The sequence below is a fragment of the Oxyura jamaicensis genome, chromosome 3 (assembly GCF_011077185.1).
Source record: "Oxyura jamaicensis isolate SHBP4307 breed ruddy duck chromosome 3, BPBGC_Ojam_1.0, whole genome shotgun sequence".
Classification (NCBI taxonomy): domain Eukaryota; kingdom Metazoa; phylum Chordata; class Aves; order Anseriformes; family Anatidae; genus Oxyura; species Oxyura jamaicensis.
The window spans coordinates 84,728,328-84,750,513 of NC_048895.1; the positions used below are offsets into that span (position 1 = coordinate 84,728,328).

Here is a 22,186-nt window from a genome sequence, read left to right on the forward strand (position 1 = left end):
TCAAGCAAAACCATGCTGTCAAATCTATATTTTCATTTTCAAAAAAGAAAGGAAAAAAAGTGCATTATACACCTTTCACAGTGCATTATGGAACTAACACCGACTCACAAGACTTGGTAAAGAAGAGTTGCCTTGCTATGTTTGCAAAGTAGCCTGATGCAATTTCTCAAGAACTTAAGTTGTCCCACTTAACATTGACATGGGAAGTCAATTCCAAAATTCAGTCCTCTAACTGTCCATATTTGTAACTGTATTACCATTCAATACACTTATTGATTTTCCAGTGCAGGCAACTATTGATGTTAAAACTGTATTGTGACGTAAATTTCTGAAGCAATGTGCATCTGAAATAAGGAAACAATATTAAATACACAGAAATTCACGGAAAAAAATGAACATCACAGGAAAATCTATATCAACATATTTAGTGATATATTTTGTTCAATTAAAAGTGCCCACAATACAATATTGTAATAATATTTATTAATGCATTTGAACAAGAGAAAAAAAATCTACTGTGCTGTAACATGATGTTGGAAAATCAGGGACCTTTCTGCATATTTAAACAGTCATATATAGGAATAATTTCACATGTATCTACTTTTGATGCTAGACATCTCATCTAACTACTTGGAGTTCCCTTAAAAGTCAACAGAGAGAAATAGACACCTCAGTGACTTTTTTAGTTTCACTGAAATCTACTGGGATGTTTCTGTGAATAGATGAGTGCACTGGTGAGGCATGCTTAAGGATATTAGCATTGTAGGACTGGATGTCATCTGGAAAAGAGCCACAAGTGCAATCCGTAGATTGGAGAAGAGATTTTCTTCATTCTCTTTTCTGTTATTGAAAAGGCGATTAAGAAGCAACATGACTGGAGAAGAGCAGCTGGACACTAACGGCCTCTTGAGCTGACCGGTGAAAGGCAGAGTAGCAACCAGTGGCTGAAAGTGGAGGTCAGACAGAGTTGAATTAGAAATAAAGAATAGCTGTAATAAGAGCTGACAGTCAGACCAAACTCCCCCACAAAGAGTCACTAAGTTGTTTGGGTATCTGTATAAAGGCTGAATGAAAGTAGAGTAAGGATCTAAAAGACTAAATGTTCTGGGCTTTGATTCATAGATATCCATGGATATTTGATTCATGGTTCCCAGAATCCAGAATGGAACCCAGAAGGTTCTATTCCTAAGATACAGAAGGTGAGACTTTATGATACAAAAATCCCTGACCTTAATCTGTAGATACATTGAAATTATACAATGTTTTTAAATACCACAGTGTAAAGAAGGAACTGGAAAAAAAAATAGGAAAAAAGAAAAAAAGAGAAAAGAGAAGAGAAAAGAGAAAAGAGAAAAAAAGTAAAAAGGAAAGCTGCTCAGCTTTTAACAACAAAATTTTGTGCTGTGCTTCTGTAACTGTTTAAATCTGCACATCCTCCTCTGTTTTATGGTAACAAAGTGGAGTGGAACCTTAGAAAGAGAAGTGCGCATAAATTTGTACTTTAAATTTAAATAGTGAACACAAAAACCTGAACTGAATTGCACATTTTCATTAAATTCAATTGGAAACTTTTCCTGGTAGGCATACAGGTTCCTAATAGACTTGTTTATTTAGGTTTTGTTGGTGTGTTTAAAATTAGAGGAGGATCAAACTGAACCCTTTTCTCTTCACTTGGCAAATGCTTTGTCACAGGAATGATAGGTTCAGGTGACTACCAAAAAAGTGATTGTAATAACTGACAAAGGAAAAGGTAGCACTGAAGTTTGTACCATTTACTGATAAGAAACTTATCAAGCAAGCTGAATTTCACTCTGCTTCTGACAGCATTGATTATTGATGTATCCTTCACAGCATTTGTTAACATGAAAACAAAGTCAAGTAACCATCACCAAGTACACATCATTATGCACAGCCTTCTCTTAGATTAAGCATCTGTTTGATTGTATTATAATTTCCCTTCTTTCTCTTTTTCTTGTCCATTTTTAGATTTTTATTTTTATTTTTTGGAACTTCTTCACTTTCAAACTCCCAAGGGAAGAACCTATATTTTTGTCTTTCTTAATACTCCTAAACCTGAGGTTTTGGAGGAAACTCATTTTTTCTTCATTTTCAGCAACCATTCCAATTTTATCGAAGAATGTTGCCTTATGGAACCCAATCATAATATCCACGGTTTTTACTTTGAATAAAATTAGACACCAACAGCCCCCATCAGAGACCAGGCAATTTGCCTTTTGCTGGCCTGTTTTTTGCTCTGGTACTTGTACGACAATCTTCAGTGCAACACATTGGCGTGAGGCAATCAGCTCCTTGAAAACAGCCACTGAACCACATACAACATTTGTACGATGCTTTCAGTGAGATGTTTTGCAGTAATTCACCTTTGCAGCAGGTATGCTACCTAACTGAGGGTCTGGCTGCTCTCCAGTGAACTCTGATGGTCTCTTCCCCTATGGATTACATCTATCTTTAAATGTACAAAGTATGGTGCCCTCTAGCAGCTGCCCTTTCATAAAGGCTTCAGAGAAGAATTATTCTGTAATGTACACTTGAACTACTTGAGGGTTAGAGGATTAATATATTCTCTTCTGAGCTTATTTTCACATATTTTTGAGAAGGTCAGTGTCCTACCTTACCTAATGGCAGAGCTATCAGTGTGCTTGTCAAAGCAAATCATGCAGTCACTACAATCTAAAAAATGTGAGAAATGGTGACTTTAGGTAAAAGGTCACATATTGGTTTGAGTGGAGTGTCAGTGGAGTGACTTAAAAAATATGTCTGCCTGTTCTGAAAATCTGATTTTCTAAAAGGATGCTAAGCCTGCTGCCCTCTTGGAGCAGAATTCATATAGAGCTTTACACCATGGCTAATAATCTGTTAGAACACCATTATCACTCATCTGTTATCTGCTCAGAGGTCTATTTTTCACATGAGAAGCTTACCTTGAAATTCATGGGCTCCTTCTCACTTGGTTAGATTTTAGAGCTTATGAGGTAGCTGCTCAAAAGCAGTGGCTGAGGTCCAGGAAGAAGTTTCCTTATGGTAGAATTGCTAATTGTAAACTCTTCCCTCATGTGTGTAGGAGATGAGTGAGAAGCCATTTCAATGCCATGTATCATCTGAGGCTTTGTAAGTGTCTGGTTAAATTTAGTTGTGTTTGGCCTCTGGACCACAGACTGCCTTCCCTGAACTTGAGAGTAAGGAAATGTTAAATCTTATGCTAACAACTTAAGCGTCAGGGCAAAGACAATTGCCTGATGAGGATCTGTTACCTTTCTTTAGCTTTGTGGTGTTCTTCAAGGGGGCTTTGTATTTAACTTTTTTTTTTTTTTTTTTTTTTTTTTTTTCCCGCCCAAAAAAAATAAAATTTTGGGGTTACCAAGGCTTTTTTTTGTTTTTTTTTTTTTTTTAAGGGGGTTTTTTTTTTAAATTTTTTTTTTTTTTTTTTTTTTTTTTTTTCCCTCCAGCAACATAAGATCAGTGGCTGAGACCAAGGGCAGAGTTAGCTATTTTTTTTTTTTTAATAAATTTTTTTTTGGAAAATTTAAAGGTTTTATTTATTTATTTATTTATTTTTAAGGGTCTTTCAGCAAGAATGTAGTCAATGGGTGAATGGAAAGTACTTGCCTTTGGAAAGAATTCCTATGTACCAAGAGGGATTTGGCAACTAGAGAAACAAGGATTGAGAAACATGATTTTCTTACAGTGTTGGTATAAACGAATGACTGCCATAGGACTATCTAGCATTTCACTCTCTCATACTGACTAGGGTACTTCTGTGGGATGAGAAGATCCTATGTTTTCTCTACAGGTTGAAATCTCTTTACTTCTGACTTGGAAGGAAGGAACTAACTTCCATATTATTTTTCCATGTTATTTGGTTTTAGTGCATTATAAAATATAAATCACTTGTCAGGCAAAATAAATCTTTTCCTTTAATATTTAAAACATTACTTAAAAAAGTAATATCCAATTTACAATATTTACATACTTAGTTATAAATTTAGATTTGTTGTTGTAGATTTTTTTTTTTTAAAAACACACAATACCTTAATCTAAATTAGATTAAAAAAAAAATCAGAAATATTCCATCTTATTATATTTTCATTCCTTGTCAGTTTCCTGAATTTCATAGCATCGCTATTTCTCTCCCTGCTAATTCTTTTATTCACTGCTACCTTGTTTGGAAGACTTTGCTCTGACTTGCTCTATCCACATCCTTGCAACTATAAAGATGTTAATATAGTTACCTTCATTTGAAGGAACTCTCTAAATAATGTAAGGACTGGAACTTCTTTATTGCTCAAACAAAAGAAACATGCTCTCCAAGGTGATACAGCCAGGTGCCTGTTATCCAACTTGGGATGTGACAATTATAACTAAATTTTCAAGACCTATTTTGAAAAGTTGATTTCTCAAGAAACACTAACATAAATTCATGTCTGGAATACAAAACATCTGGAATATAAAGAAAGTTTCATACAACATTTTTGTGACTTTAAAACCAAAGCCTATGGTTATTAAATTTCAAAAAATCCTTATGCGTCCTTCCACTAACACTAATACAGCATCATAAAACTCCTGTCAAATATATGGATGCAGGCAGTTTACACACACTCACACTCAGCAGTTGTCAATTTCACCAAATCATAGAATGGTTTGGGTTGTAAAGGACCTTCAAAGATCACCTAGTTCCAAACCCTCTTCCATAGACAGGGACATTATTCACTAGATAAGTTTACCCAAAGCCCCATCCAATCTGGCCTTGAAGACCTCCAGGAATGCGGCAACCACACCTTCTCTGAACAACCTCTTCCAGAGCCTCACCATGCTCTGAGTGAAGAATTTCTTCCTAATATCTGATCTAAATGATCTGATCTCTCTGATCTCTTTATCTGATCTGATCTCTCTTTATCTTTATCTGATCTATCTGATCTCTGATCTATCTGATCTCTTTCAGTTTTAAACAGCTACCATCATCCTACTACTACATGCCTTCATAAGAAGTCTCTCTCCATCTTTCTTGAAGGTCCCTTTTAAGTACTGAAAGGCTGCAATAAGGTCTCCCTGGAGCGTTCTCTTCTCCAGGCTGAACAACCCCAACAGTCTCTCAGACTGTCTTCACCGGAGAGGTGCTCCAAACCTCTGAGCATTCTTGTTGCCCTCCTCTGGACCTGCTCTAACAGGTCCTTGTCTTTCTTGTGCTGGGGACCAAAGATCTGGATGCAGCACTTCAAGTGTGGTCTCACAAAGGTAGAGTAGGGGGGAAGACTCAACTCTCTCAGCCTGCTGGCCATGCTTCTTTTGATGCACCCCAGGATACAGTTGGCTTTCTGGGCTGCAAGTGCACATTGCTGGCTCGTCCATTTTTTTATTCACAAATACCCCAAAGCCCTCCACAGGGCTGTTCTCAATCCATTCATCCCCTAGCTTGCACTGGTGTTTGGGATTTCCCTGACACAGGTGTAAGCACCTTGCACTTGGCCTTGTTGAACTTCATGAGCTTCATGTGGGCCCACTTCTCAAGTCTGTCCAGGTCCCCCTTGATGGCATCCCTTCCTTCTATCAAGTCAACAGCTGGGTGTCATCTGCAAACTTGCTGAGGGTGCACTCGATGTCACTGTTTATGGCATTAATAAAAATGTTAAACAGTACTGGTCCCCCAAGGACATTTTCCTAGGGGATCTTATCATAGAATTATAATGAATTCTGAATTCCTCAGAAATTAATATACATTTTAAAATTATTAAATTTAGTGTACAACTAGATATTCTTGGCTTTTTGAAAAAATATTTTAACTTCATTTAGTTTAAGTGTCACATTTTGACGAAAGAAGTTTAAAATTAAAATATTTAGATTATTTGTAAAACTAGTAGAAGAGCTTATTATTTACAGATTTCAGAGAAGAATATGGAAGTTTGTTCTTTTTAAATATATGCAGTTCTAATTATAGGAAAAGCTTATTTTTCCATGAGACAGTAGCCACAGGTATCACAGAATCACAGAATCACAGAATAGTCTAGGTTGGAAGAGACCTTCAAGATCACCGAGTCCAACCTCTGACCTAACACTAACAAGTCCTCCACTAAACCATATCCCTAAGCTCTACATCTAAACGTCTTTGAAAGACCTCCAGGGATGGTGACTCAACCACTTCCCTGGGCAGCCTATTCCAGTGACTAACAACCCGTTCAGTAAAGTTCTTCCTAATATCCAACCTAAACCTCCCCTGGCGCAACTTTAGCCCATTCCCCCTCGTCCTGCACCAGGCACATGGGAGAATAGACCAACTGCCACCTCGCTACAGCCTCCCTTCAGGTACCTGTAGAGTGCAATAAGGTCACCCCTGAGCCTCCCCTTCTCCAGGCTAAACAGTCACAGCTCTCTCAACCACTCCTGGTAAGACTTGTTCTCCAGACCCTTCACCAGCTTTGTTGCCCTTCTCTGGACTCACTTGAGCACCTCCATGTCCTTCTTGTAGCGAGGGGCCCAAAACTGAACACAGTACTCGAGGTGCGGCCTCACCAGAGCCGAGTACAGGGGGACAATCACTTCCCTGGACCTGCTGACCACGCTGTTTCTTATGCAAGCCAAGATGCTGCTGGCCTTCTTGGCTGCCTGAGCACACTGCTGGCTCATATTCAGCCGACTGTCAACCACTACTCCCAGGTCCTTTTCTGACAGGCAGCTTTCTAACCACACATCTCCCAGTATATATATGATAAGAGCTGGATTAAAGTTCTGGAGAAAATAAATATAAAACATTGCCATAGGGAGAATGAGCAACAGCAATTGAATGAACTACAGCATAGTCATATAGAAAGGAAATTATCTTTTTCAAGTACTGTTCTTCAAGGAAATAAATAATCATGAAAATTAATATTAAAAACCTTTATTAGGTAACAATTTTTAAATAAAATAAATATTTTTGCATTTTTGTTTTTAATTTTTAATTTACGTTCCAACGGTGGTAGGTTGTAAATCTTGTTATGAATATCTTGTTATGAAAGGACCAGATGAATAAAATATTCTCTTCATTTAATGAGCCAGTGGCATTATTACTAAAAATACAACAAGATATACTTCAGAAATATATTTCAGAATATTTTATAAGTAATGACAGTTTGCTCCTGCTGGTTGGTATTGCAGACTTTCACACAAACAAATATTTAAACTAGAATTTGTATTGCAATTTGACCTGTGGTTACCTGAAAGCCTTTCTAAGGTACTGGAATAAGTCAACAAATAACTCCAGCAGAAAGAAGTGATGATGGAAATACTAAAGTTGATAGTAGAGAGAAAATCTATTTGAACAAGGTAACACATTTTCATATTTATATCAACTGCAACGTTGGCCTCAGCACCCATGAACTGGCACTAAAGTTATTAACTTCTCTGGCATGGTCTGAAGACCTGGGTAATGAAATCTGCAATCCCAGAAGACTTGGTGTGCAGAAAAATCTGTAAATTTTACAGCCCAGTGTGCTTAATTTGCTCAACATCTTTTCTTATATAGCTTCAGAGGCATCCATATTATTCTGAAGATATAAGCACAGCTTCATTCAAACAGCTATTTCATCAGGAAGGCACTAGGCAAGATCTGGTTATAATTTTTGTAAACAAGTTAGTGCAAAAGGATGTATCAACTTGAACTGTCGCATAACAGAAAACCGAGTGCAACATCTGTTGAATGCCTGGTAAATCTGGCTTCAGTCATACTAGTTCCATGGTTATGAAGAAAGCCAGTTATTTTGAAATAAGAAAGACCATTTTCACATTGAAATTGAATTTCATTTCTAATGTAATTCTGAAAAAAATTTGAAGGTCTGAGAACCTGTGAGCTGCTTGTTTCTTTATTATTTTCTGCTTGCCTTCAGGAAAAGGATTATTATTTTTTTTTCAGTGAAAGTGAACTTTTCACTGAACACTTTTCAGTTTCCTATTCCTTATAAGTCTAAGGAAGAAAAATAGTGCTTTAAGACACAGGGAGACCCATCACATATTCAGACTCCTACGTGGCAAATAACCATATGGTATTTTACAAAGGCTACAAATAGCTCACTTAAATAATCCAGGGGAGGGAGAGGGTATTCATCTCACCTACCTTTAGCAATTTAGAAAGGAAACTGGCAGTCTAAGATTGCCATCTAGGCTGGTCATAAAGATTATTCAGACAAATAATAGGAGCTAAAAATTTACTTTTGATGGTTAGAGTTAGGTGTGGCTAAGTCTAACCTAAATTGTTACACTTTGTAAGTTTTAGTGTATATTTTGTGAACAGAAAAAGTAGTCCAAATAAACCATGTAGAGTAAATTGATGGACTCTGGTTATTGCACAACAGTAGATAATATGGACTGTTCTTATCTCTTAACAGTACGGTAACAGGGAGCCAAAACGCCTGGATTTGTTCCTTGGCACTGCTTAATTTATTTTTAGGCAATTTCTTGTTACTTTCAGAGGCTTAAAATAATATAACAGAAACATTACTATACTTTTAGCACAGCTCTGTTGCCACAAATACACTATCCCTTATTAACAAATAACTGTTAAACTCTAGGTTATACAAACTACTTACTGCATTTATGAGCATTATTAAAATATCTTAATTGGATCTTGCAAGCAGACTATGAAGGGTACCCTTTCAATTAGGGGGCATTTATAAAAGCTTTAGTTATCTTCATGATTACTAGACACAGCAACATTTTAATGGCTTGCTGAACAGATTTTGTATAGTTTAAGGCCAGAAAGGACCACTGAACTGACCTGTGTTTCACAAGCAATTAGATTTCACCCAGATACTATATATCAGCTTCATCACTTTTAGTTCAAGTAAAGCATTTCAGTCTTCGTCAGACTAGAGTGTGTGCTAGAGACAGAAAAAGAGGGAACAGAACCTCAAGACTGATAACTGTCAGGAATTAATATGTCCAGATGCTCTTAAAAGGTATGCCCTCTGGTGAAAGGCAAAAGCTCTGTCAGATTGAAATTGAGGAAAGGATACCAACCTAGCAATCAGTTTGAACTTGAACTAGAACATATGATTTAAACAATGCTGTCTGTCATAAATTGATGGAGATGTCCTTAAGTATCTTTGAGATTTATTTTTGCTTGGTTTATTCTTCACTGAAGCAAGTCAAAAAGTCAGAACTACGATTTTTTTTTCCTTCCTCTCTTCTTCAATTTCTCCCTTCCTTCTTACTTTCCAGCTTTTTCAAATGTTAAAAGCAGAAACTTATATAAAAACACTGAAACATCCCCAGTCTCACAACTGTGTGCTGTAACTTTGCTAGAGATCTGCAGGGCTTCTATAGCACTGCTTTGGCAGCATAAGCAACAAGTCAAACATGCTGTGACGACACAGCATGGATAGCCATAACACATAGGCTCCTGGAAGGAAGTGGGCAATCCACTCAGTATGGTCCCTACAGCTGGTAATTTAAAGCTAGTAACTGTCCTCAAGTCCTGCAGCAGCCGTTAGCACATTTTAGGTGGGAAAACAGTAAGGATATAATGAAAACTCATCAAATTCATTTATCTACTTTGATCAGCAAAACACTGTTAAATGTAAGATAAATGGCCATTTTCTTATAACTATTAAATTAACTATTCCCTATATTTTTCACTTCAAGCTTTCAAATTCTTGATGCTTTTTACTACACATACTCAAGAGACATTGAAATTATCTACTGACTTCTGGCTGGAAAATGCAATTTACTATGCTTAGATTATGTTATATGCAGAAATTGAAGGCTCCACCCCCCTCCGCTTGCCCGCCCCCCCCCCCCCCCAAAGAAAAACAAACTAGCATAAGACATGTCCTAAAACCTATTGAAATGGGGTCCCTTGCTGTTATCTCCTGTGAAAGGCAAGGAAATATGATGTCTAGGAAGTCAAGATTCTCTACCACAAGTTACTTTGCAATGGTCAATCCAGTCTTCAGGCTATCAACACCATAAAAACTTCCAAACCACAAATTCCAGTGGATCCAGGGTGTTGCCAGCTTCATGTCATCAAGTTGCTTGGGCCAGCGGGGGCATTTAAGTCTAACATATGTCGCGTACTCTGGCCATTTTTTCAATAATTCTGCAATGTTCCTTATTTAACCTTTCTTTTTTTTTTTTTTTGGTTGATTTTGTTAAATTTTTGTTTTAGCTGGTTTTGCTGTTTAGTGCGGTTACTTTATAGGCTTAAAAATTCTCTGTATAAAAGGAGGACAAAAATAGTCTACTCCTTACTATTTTCTTTAAGATGAGGGATGGGAAAAATTCTGTTTTATAAGCTACCTTGTTTTCTAAGCTACTCTGTTTTGTGAGCAGCAAAAGTTGGCTCTCTGGTGACTTCCCCATTTTAAACAAGGAAATTAATCCACCACAAATCTAGCACAGAGATTTACTTCTCCATTAAATCAGTTCCCCTCTTTCAGCTCTTCTCTGTTTCTTCTCTTAACTAGGCAATTTATTTCAGACATTGTATTGTCAAGTTGATCAAATAAGACACAGATTATTTTCCAAAGTCTTGCATCATTTGATCTCTCCAAGAGTCACGCTGACTTCAGTTTCTTCCCCTGACTGTTCTCTGTTTTTTTTAAGATGAGTTCAGAGCAAGATGAGTTTTGTACTTCTCTCACACTGTCTGCATGCCAATAATGTCTGCTGTCTTACACTGCTCATTTGCTGAGGTAGTGGAGATTTCACTCGAGCAAACTGAAGCTGTGGTTTTCTTCCCTCTGCGGCGGTCTTGGTTTTACTTCTCTCAGGCAAAAATTTCCTCTCAGAAGCAGGAGATGTATCTCTCATTAAAACCTCATTTGCTGCTTGCTGTTCACCTTACCAATTTACTTCAACTGGCTGTAAGTAAAAATGGTATGATACATTTATGTTCTCCTCTTCAACAATATTTCATGCTAGTGAATGCATTTCTGCAAGCAACTTGCTTTACAAAAGTGCCTTTTTGTGGTAATGGTTGAAAAGCTTAATTTATTGTACAAAGGCCAGGTTCTTGTCTTAGTTCCTCCAGCCCACAGTTGCCACACTGAAGCTTACTTAAAAGGGGAAAAGTTCAGGCAGTGTAGGAATTCACCCTCACAAAACAGACATAAATATAGATAAGACTGATGCTACATTCACTCTGACAGCACTTCCACCTTTTGCCACCCAGCAGCAAGCATCTATCTCCTCTGGTCCCCAGGCAGTAGATCTTCCTGACCCAGTCAGAAAAACTAGTATGTTAGTCCTTGTTTGTCTTCAGCCATAGCATTCACAAAACTCATTATTGACAGAAGGGCCAAAGAGGTAAAACACATGAAACTATCCTCTCCTGTCCTTTTCCTGCTTCTTCCTTCTTGTTTTTTTTTTTTTTTTTTTTTTTTTTTTTTTTTAATGATGTTATACAGATAAAATGTGGTGGTTTATTTGTATTGAGCTATTCCAGGTGGACTCAGAGTTATGGATCTTGATTGACTTTGACTTAAGGATTACTCCACTGGAGGCAGTTCATATTGGTCATACCTTTCCTCTGTGCACCATCTAGGAAAGGTATTTTGATACTCAGTGTTGTTTGTGCAAGAACTGAACAATATACAGCTTGGGGGGTTGTGCAATTAAAGAAACCTTTGTACGTAGCATGGGTATTGCTCTTTCTCTTTAGAGTATAAACTTCTTGATTCACTGTGTTTGTGAAATATAAGGATAAAACTTGGCAATTTTCATATTCATTTGTAGTATTAAGTTGTAGAAGTAAAAAGTGTTCTAGGTAAGGCTTGGATAGATGAGCAGCAAATTAACTTTGTGAAACACCATGAAATGTCTCCCATCACAGTGGAAGTCATCCATGTATGCAGGCAATGCTTTGGCTCCCAGGAAGGCAGGTACAGTCATTGTGTAAAACTATGCACCAAATTCAAATGGAGCTTCATGAAATGGGTCAAGACTAAACTGAGATCCCTGACAGAATCAGGTCTTTTACTGGTAGATATATCTTAAAATGCTCTTTAATACTTTGTACCAAGTTTGAAGAAAGGTTTAGTGTCACCGGTGCTCAGATGTAGCTGTCAGATGGACTTTTACTGTGTGGATAAAAAGCCCTGAATATTTTACCTGAGGTCAGTCATCCACCATGAACTGAATAGACGCTAAAAGTGAAAGTTTAATTTTGTCAGGCATCATCTTCACAAATCTGCTTTATCTGACATCACAGCACACTGTATTTGGGTGTTCTATTGCATTACTGTTTTATTGCATTTGGAAATACTTGTCTGATCTCCAGAGCACAAGAGCTCTTCACAGCCTATTGGACTCTCATAGCTCACATAGTCAGGTCCAGTAAGGGCAAACTGAATAGCAAATCTCATTCTCTGTTTGGTACAGCAAATTGACTAAAATTTCATCTGTAAAGTCCAGGGTTCAGCAAAACTGAACAAAGGGAAATGGAAAGAGGAAAGGTTTTTTTTTTTTTTTTTTTCTTTTTCTTTTTCTTCCCTGAAAAAAGAACTACCACAGCTCCTCATATCTACCACGACCCTGGGATAAAGTCAGATGCTCTGACTTTGCATGGCTTTATCTGATCAGAGATGTCTTAACAAATTAGAGCCAGAGGAAGTTAGCTGAGGATACCACCATACATCCTGGTATATGTGAAATCTTAGATGTGAAATTGGAACTCACTCCTGTTATCACTTTTTTCCCTTCCATGTCCTCTGTCCTCTTCCTTCCCTGTAGGAATCCCTCCCCCCTTTCTTCTGTGCAATGAGTTTGGTTTAGCTAGCCAAAGCTTCATTTTTTTAATGCAGTCATGAGATTGGGAGCTCAGAGAGGCTGAAAAAGGTCTGTCCTAACCTGACTTGGATACAAATATATCAGAGTCTGAGGCTGCTGTAAGATGATGCTGTGACCAGCCTTTTCTGCAGTAACAAACAGGTTTGCACAATAGCAGAGCTGCAGATTTTGCTATGCTGTCATTTCTTTCCTTCCCTCCCTCCTCCTCTTCCTTCATGTTCTCTCCCTTGCATCTTCTTTCTTACTTTTTTTTTGTTTGCTTCATTTTATGGGAACCAGGCAAGATTTCAAAAGTAGCTGCAATTTCCACAGCACATTCAGGCTAAGAAATATTTTTTGAACAAACAGTAAATAAAGAATTTTTTCCTGCCCTTACACAGAAAGTTAAAGATAGAGTTAAACTATTTTTCATCTTATTAAATGTTTTAATTCTGTTATCTCTCCTTTTTATTATTTAAATAAAAATCTGTAAGGAATTTTAATGGTTCTTGTCATCATTAGACAAGACGATGAAATCTCTGGTCTCAAAACCCAGTTTCACTCTGACTGTTTCCTACTGCACAGAGACAGAATAATTTACATATCTATCACTTTACAGTCCTGAAATCCATTGAAATCCGTGTCACATTTTCTTGCTCTGCTAGGAAGAATAAGGGTCTTCCTGTCCTCTCACTCTTTAACACACTGCTGTACCAACATAATGTGACTGCTTTGATCTCTATGAGTCTGTGGCTGGGAGACAGGCAACACCTAGGAAATAGAAGGAAGACTTTGAGCTGTGGAGTATTTATGTACAGACTCTTTTCCTCCAGTGACCTTGAACTGTGAGACTGCTGAGATGTGCTCCCTTCTCCTGTCTGGAAACATCTAATATGGAAATGGCTGCTTCCATTCCACAAGAAGTGAGATCTGAGAACGGTAATTTGCTGGAGTTTTTACCTCATCCTCATCTTCTCATGCTGGAGAGTCTCACGATTCTGTCACACTACCTGACTGTGGGCCTGGTGATGCACAAATGATGCTGCAAATCTGCCAGATCTAGAACAGGTCTTGGAACATCTCTTTAAATCTCACAATATGGATCTGCACCTCAGGTTAAGTATCTATAATGTATATTTGGAATTGGACAGTCCTGTCCCTGTCGACCCAAATCATTCTGTGATTCTATGATTCCATGATTCTATGATTCTATGATCCTGTCCATCTACCATATATCATGTAAAAGAATTACACATTATATGGAGAAATTCAGGACATAATAGGGAAAACAAATTCAACTACTGGGCGAAACTTCCTGAAGAAAGGGACAGCCATTTGTCCTACATGCCAGTGGATCCACAGAAGTGTGTCACCAATATCCCCATTCTTGCAAGGTCAGCAGTACTCCTGTTTGGCCTCATCTCTCTCCTGAAGGCATCTGGTCAACTTCCACAAAACAGGGCTTGACCAACACAGAGGGCTCTTTGGAAGTCCCATTCTGTCTCATTTAGGACAATATGAATTTATAAAAAAAAGATTTTACACTGAGAAAAAGCATTTGGAAAAAGTAGAGTCACTGTTGTGAACAGCAAAAAATGAAGCAGAGAGGCCATTCCACGGCTATTAAAGCAGAATGCTTCCACAACTCACTCTTATAACCTACCTCCACATTGTTAGCTCTTTCAGATTTATTTATATGGTTACTGAAAGATTCATTTTTAAATGAATTTCTAGTATACAAATACCAACAGCCCCTTTATTATTGATGAAGTCAGAAAAAAAGTAAAAAAGAAATTTGCAATCCTCTTGTTTTTCAGAGGTAAATGTTCCTCTCTTCCATTGTAATGTAAAAGACATAAGACTATAAAAACATGATATTTTACTGAGGCACACAAGATGATAAAATTTGCCTCATAGGACAACATCAGTTAAAAAGGAATATGTAGTGAATATTTTTGTGAAGGTCCAGAAGGAACTGAGGTTTTTATGTATCCTTTCTTTGCTATAAAGACCTCCTCTGCTGAGTTGTAGCCTTGTTCCTTTTATTATGAAAACACATGAAAATACTCCTGTCTTTCTGGTGGATTTCTGGTCTCTTCTGGTCTCTTGCTCAGGAAAAATAAAAATAAAAACAAATCTGGGGACTTGAATTGGTGTATATGCCAGTGAAGGCTTCAGTGGACAAATATGTCCATTCTTTACAAATATTTGGATAAAACTCTTCAATAAAGTTATTCTCAAACACTGGAGATCATTAGAACCATGGCAGTCAAGTCTATGTCTGCATGATATATTTTAGGTAGGTAAAATGCTTGCTGGTTTGAGCACCCTGGGGAGGCTGGCAGACACATCACATAAAAGACTAATGAGAGGGAGATGCATGAAATTTGATTTATTACTAGATAACTGAACAGGATATCAGACTTCTCAATCTGAACATCCTGTTATTAGATTCCAAAAATAATTCCTAGGAAAAGTTAACCTCTTGTACATTTTTAACTGTTGTGAGTGGCTGTGTACCTCCGGGGACCACAGTATTTTCTCCCCTTTGGTGTTCAACCATTTCCCCAGCTGTACCATGCACTGTTATGCTACCATGACTTCTTGACAGTCCTTCACTATTCCTGATAGATACAATTACTCTGCAGAGCAGTTTTAGCAGCAGCCATTACTATCTCAAATAAAATCATCTCTTTATTCCTTGTTCAGTTAAAAACACACTTGTAATTAACATTAAGAATTCTTCTACTAAGTAAATAATCAAGCTATCAGTGGTCTTTCAAAATAACAGTGTGGTATTCACCAAAGATTTCTCAGGGAACCTGACTCTGAAAATGCTAATGAATCACTACTTGCTGATAGTGTAAATCAACTGAGGTACCAGCAAAATGTGAAGTGGCAAACATGACATCCCTTAAAAAAATAACAGACCATGGGCACATCCAGGAAACAACAGGAAGTTTGGATACTAGATTGGACAAACTGATACAAACTATGATAAAGAACAGAATTAAGAGACATAGGGGTGAGAAAATATAAACGGGAAAAAATATATATATTTTTTTCAACAGATAGTCATGCCTCACAGTATTGCTCTCTAAAAAAGTCAATGAACATGTTAATAACAGTGAATTGTTCAATACATTGTACAGGGAATTTCCAAAAAACTTTGAATAGGACTATTAAAAAAAAGACTTTCAAAAATTATCCTGTCATAGTATATAAAGAAAGTTTTATGCATGGATTAACATTGATATGTTAAGATGAAAAGACGGATAAAAAGGATAGGAATAGGATAGGATAGGACAGATAAAAAGGATAGGAATAATATGACTTTTTACAATGGAGATAGACTGACTTTGTTGTTTAGCATGTTAATTAATGATCTGGAAAGGAAGAGAAGAGGCTTTCTGATCTTACACAATCAGAATAGTCAAAACCGAAGTTACTAAAAAATGCTGCAGAAAGTTCTCCAGGCACAAGCTGCTGGGGTTAACTGAGATCTGATGCAGTTCAGTGTCAAGAAACACAAAGTGGCAGCAATGTCAAAAATAATCCCAACTACACAAACACACAGCAAAGAGCTTAAAGTAAATTATTACCATTCAGGATGTCATCTCTTTGGACAGTACTGTGAAAATTGTACAGATGATATTGATACCCAGTAGCAGTCAAAAGACAAAAGTAATTATAGAATTGGATTAGAAAACAAAGCAAAAAAGTATCATTACTGTACTGGCCAAAGTAAAAATCCATAACTCCTCCTACTACTTGATTATTACATACACCTGTCAGCTTTCTTTTAAAAGAAGTTTTCAAATTAGAAAATATTCAGAGAAGGGCAAGTTTATGAAGTGCATATGTGTGAAATCATTCCCATATGAGAAAGTGGACATGTTTAGGATTCTTGAGGTTAAAAAAAAAAAAAAGAAAAAAAAAAAAAGATGATTAATGAAGGGGATAGGGCAAAAATGAATAAAATCAAAACAAGTATAGAAAGAGGTGAATACATAACAATGGTGTCACATGTTGGTCCTGCCCACAGTCTGGCTAGCAGGTTACAAAGTAGATTTGATATGTAAGCCTGAAAGAAAAGTTAGGACACTATTAGATTAATATGATAAAAGCCATTTATCATAAAAGATGATAAATAGAGCTTGTGTTCCCTATCATTTTTTGCAGACAACAGCCTTACTCTGGAATTGCATTATAATATCTACACTTATAGTTCCTCTGAATATTTACACATTGTCCCCTCTCTGCTCATGTTAGCAATGCAACAACCTCGAAACTTGAGTGTCACTCCCTAAATCATCTGTGATGCGTTGGTACAACTTCGAGAGTAAGCTTGAAACTTGTTCTTAGCATTTCATGCTGAAACATAGGATTGATAGCTCCTCTCTGACACTGCTCTAAGCTTTGAAAATCACCTGGCAATGAAATCGCATGCGGGAAAGGAGTTACACATGCAAAATCCTGAGTCAAGGCATTAGGATGTCTGCTCTGTCTGCTTGGGATTGAGTCCAGAGTCTTTCTGCGAACAAGGAAAGTGCCTGAAGTACCATTCATTGGAAGAGTTTAACTAAGTTCACAGTTTCCATTTAAAATGAAGCTGAAGCTGGAATTGAAAGAGCTACTGCTCATCCCTGATAATGAACTAGCTGTATAGCTCACTTTTAGACTTGAGCCTCAATCACTCACTGGATAAAATTGGAGCAAGGAGCAGAGGTATATCTATTGGTTAAGGTACTCTGGTCTATGAGGCTTTAATTCCCTCAAGCCACAGAGGGCATTTAACTCAGATCTCTTTTTCCCTGGGTGAATCCAAGCAACTTCTTAAACACCTGAGTTTTAAAAGTGGTCTCATGTATGAAGTGAGGATTTCACCCAACACCTACCAAGACTGACACAGTTTGTGTCTGTAGCCCTGTTATTTAAAGGCAAGAAGTAAATGCTCTGAGTGGAAGGCTCAAAAAGCAGAACTTCAGAAAATATATACAGGAAAAGGGTATACTTAAGGATTTATGGACTTCTAGAATTAGCTTGATGCTATTCATAGTTGGACATAAGCATCTAAGGTCATGCTGGATCTGTTTGGACTTTAATTGGATTTAATCCTTTACATAATCTTGGGCCTTCAAGCATTTACAGACAAAAAATGCAAGAACCTTATTTTTTCTCTCTGCTGCATAATCAGGCTTCTTTGGCTTCAAATAGGTACTGTCCAATTTTCCTAACATGTAGAGTAAATATGAAGTAACATTAGTCCAGTTCCTTTGCAGCATCACTACTTTCGTCAGGGTCTTTGTCAATGGTTCTGAATTTGTTTCTTCCTCTTATTTCTTGGAAAGTTTAGGGGCAAATCATTCAAGACCTGGTTCTCACTGTAGTAATAAAGCAGAGTGAACGGAGCGCCTATATGCTAAGTGCCTGTATCTTTGGAAGAGATTATTGCTTTGAGCATAAAATAAGTCAGTCACCATGTGTCTGTTTCCATACAAACATCTGCTATGTGGAGAAGTTATTGCTGGCCTACAAACATTGTTTTTCTATCATGCATTGCTGAATTGGCCAACTGTAAAAGACTAAATTATTAAATATTTGAAGCTAATTGATACTTTGCCACAGAATTAATGTTACAACTGACAACAAATTAAAAATGTATGCCCTACAGAAGCAGGATGCACATCATCTGTCTGCAGGTGAGGACAGAAATCCTTATTAGATGCATTCAGAGCAGCAGGATGGGACATGCAAATCACAGAGCAAATCATTCATATACCTGTAATCTTTACTTTCATAAAAACTGTTACAATTCTGAGGGCAGTTTTAACATTTCCCATAGCCTGATGACTGTGAAGAAGGATATGTTGTCTTGTGCTCCCCCAGGAACTCCCATCCCACCTCTACTGGGGGCAGCAGCCTTGCAAAGGGTTGAGTAGACAGTTTTGGGGATCCTGGGCACACAAGGTGATACTTCTGCTCTGCTCTGGATTACCATTTCCAGGAATCTCCAATATCTTTCTTCTACTGAGTTTCCTGAAATCACTCCCTGCTAAACAGACCTTACAGTATAGAAAAAGACGCCACAGACTATCATACTATATTTAAAAAACTGATGACTACAGTTTTGCTTCTAGGTGTCTTGCAGATAGCATACTGTCTAATTATCTGCCAATCTGCCAGGGCATTTTAAACAGTTCCCCAGAGCTGAAACACAGTCATTGCCAAGTCCTGAAGTCCTGTCTTCAGCATGCTAACAAAGAAAAAAAAAAGTGTATTTACTTGAGGTACAATCTCTTTTTTAATTTCCCAAATTCATTCATCTCTATGTTCATTTCAACACAGTGGCAACAACAACATCAGTCTAAGCAGTGTAATCCATTTCTTCACCCCAGCCAATCTACTCACACCTGCCCCTCCACAGCAACATGATCCCCCTACCAAGCACCATTGCTTTTAGGATTGGGCTAAAGTGGATCATTGAACTGGCTAAAAAATGTAATCACCCCATAAACAAGCATTACTTTAGTGAAAAGGAAAGAATGACTGGCCAAGGATAAAAAGAGAAATTTCTTAAGCCAGTAAGGGCCACCAGAACTACTGTTTTGTGAAAATATGACTTTAGAGAGCTCAAAAGCTTAAATCCACAAATAGGGGTCTAAAATATATGTCTGATGCTTCATGTGTCCTGCAAAGTTTTGGTTAGCTCACCTTCTTTTTAATCACATAATATTGCTTTTCCAATATCCTACCTAGCCAGTCAGTTCCAGTCTGAATGCTTTGCCAGTAAAAAAAATATTTACATTTAGCATTAAACAAAAATATCTTTTCTTGTCAGACAAACATGGGATTTTGAGCCATCCCACCTCTATGAATCTGTACATTTTAGTTCTCTTTCACTGCTCCATTATACAAATGAAGAAAATATATAAGGTTCATTATTAACTCATGGAAAAGCCAATTTCTACTATGTTTTTTTTTTTTTTTTTTTTTTTTTTTTTTTTTTAAAAAAAAAACAAGCTGGCATACTGATATTTCTGTTTCAGTTGAATTCTTCCTATCATTTTTAGCTCTGTTTTCTCTTCTGCATTGTCCTTATTCAGGCAATACTAGGATCAGACAGAGAAGTTCCTGGTAATCACACAAATAAGAGCCTGATAGATTTCTGAGACTGCAGACAAAGATCCTCTGCTACTTGCACAACATTATTTAACCTAGCCAAAGAGCTGCCCTTTACAAAGTTAAAATTAATGTTCACCTCCCTTGAAGAAATCAGAAGTTCAGTTCTTATGTGTTGAACTAAAAGCTGACATCAGAGCTTTTAAAAAGAGAAGCGATGTTATAATAAGGAGAGCAAGAAGATTTCTGAAAGCTGCTGAGGCTTCAGCATACTTTTACGTTAACTCTCTGTGGGCTGCAGCCAGTGCCCATTTTGATTGCTTAGAGATGACAGATGAGAATCAGTGTTACAGGAAAGCTGTAATGTAGATTTTCTTGACAGCAAGTAATAGAGAATGCTTCTGCACCACTGCTTTAAAACAATTGTGAACACCATCCATGTGCATCAAATACAAATTAGAGATGTTGTTTCAGATATAAACAAATTTGAAATGAGCCTGCATTTGGAGTCAGCAAAACATTATTTCAACAAAAGGAGAAAAATAATTGCACTATACTGGGTGTGAAAGAGCTATGATAATCTGTAATAACATTTTCCTCCGTTACCAGTAGTGTTAAATTATAGTAATCAACCCAAAATAATACATTTGTATTAAATAGAGGGAACTAACCATAACCATGAGAGTTTGTTTGATCAAAAGAACAGTTACATGGATCCAAATCCATACTAGCTCAGCAGGTCATCTGACTACCCATTTGGCAGCTACACAGTGGCAACACAGCAAACATACTTTAACAACTACACAAAAAATGACACACAGTTCAGGTCGGTCTGAAACAGAACTAGGTGTTGTGAAAGTTCAAGGGAAGCTTTGCTCTCCAGTGTGCAGAGGTAATGGGACCATGTGGACTACGGTTTGAAAAGAGTCCAGGTAGATGATTGCTAGTTGTCTAGAAAAATTTGTGTTTGGGATCTGTGGGAGAAAGTCAAGCTGAGATAGTGGTATTTAAAACAAAACAAAACAGTTTTATAGTCCTACAGAGGGAAAAACAAAAAATAGTCTGAGCTGCTTGTTCAAATTTTAAAGCTGCAGGTAGTTTTAAAATACTTTACTACATTTACATGGTCAGAGTATGTATTCAGGAATCTATCACTTCAAGCTGGCAGAAGAATAGAAAACAGTTGATATGCCTTGTGTTTCAGGACAGTGCTCATTAGTTTTTTCTTAGATTAACTATTTCCGAATTCTCAAGGAGACAACAACAACTAGTCTTTAGAATGAAAAGATTCAGGGAAAGCAGAAACTTCTTGCACCAAAAAGAGGCAAGTTATTAGCTAGGCACAAAAGTGATATAAAAAAATTCACTGTCACACATGGAACTGCCCTCAGTTGCTGCATATCAAAACCAGATGGCAATACCGAGCTCTTCATGTTGGTTCAGCTACACCTTACAGTCTGTTTCTCTGCTCTGCCTTTTTGCCCATTTTGTGAAACAGCATGTTCTTATCCGTGTTAGAAAATCCTAATTAAGAAATAAATGGTGCCTTATATAACAGTTGCTGGTTGTCCTAAACAAGCAAACTCTATCTCAAATCTTCTCTCTCCCTGACCTCCCTTTGCCTTATACTTCAAATTTAAAGCTGTCAGGGATAATGTGACTGAGGTGTGAGTGTTGCTGTGAGCCTTGCAATACTTCAGGTGTCTCATTGCTCTACCACACCCTCAGCCCTCAGATAGACTCCAAACTTCCCTGCACATCTGAGTGCAGGTCCCAGGTGTCAGCAAGCTGGGAGAGAAGCCTTATGAGTGCATGGGTTGACATGTTTTGATCACTTGAAGGCTTGCTAAAACATATAAAAACCCTGCAAATGTAGTCAGGACAATAGTGCAAAAAGTACACAAATGTCTAGTGGAGGGAGGATGTGACAGGCTGTGAGTAAAATAGCCCTGTGTGTATGTGGTGAGGAAAGTAGGAAGCTTGACTGGTTGATTCAGCTTGCTTAGAGAATCAGAAATCTTTTTTTTGTACCAAGACCTTTCTGTACGCACTTATGCTTCAACACACTGTTGGAACAAACACATTGAAATTACACAGTTGCACAAGAAACTGCTAAGGTTTTGCCACCCAACTGACCATTCCTGTAATGAGTAGCATTGGAGCTTGCTGGCAGCAGATATACTAGCAGTGTAGTGCCTGCAACTTCAGCACTGATAAGACTCCAGTTCGTTTTTGTCTAGCACAACAAAAAACATTAAAATTGTAGGCAATACTGAGAAAAGTGGGCTGGGATTGTGCACTGAGCCACCAC

At 37.4% G+C, this 22,186-nt stretch overlaps 1 long non-coding RNA gene across 1 annotated transcript in view; it reads right to left on the reverse strand.

Moving 5' to 3' along the window:
• Positions 1-415: 415 nt before the first annotated feature.
• LOC118165027 overlaps positions 416-22,186 on the reverse strand; it is a 32,559-nt gene continuing 10,788 nt past the window's right edge. The window contains exon 2 of the long non-coding RNA XR_004749821.1: positions 416-944. This is a non-coding gene — a long non-coding RNA (uncharacterized LOC118165027). The remainder of the gene's footprint in view (positions 945-22,186) is intronic.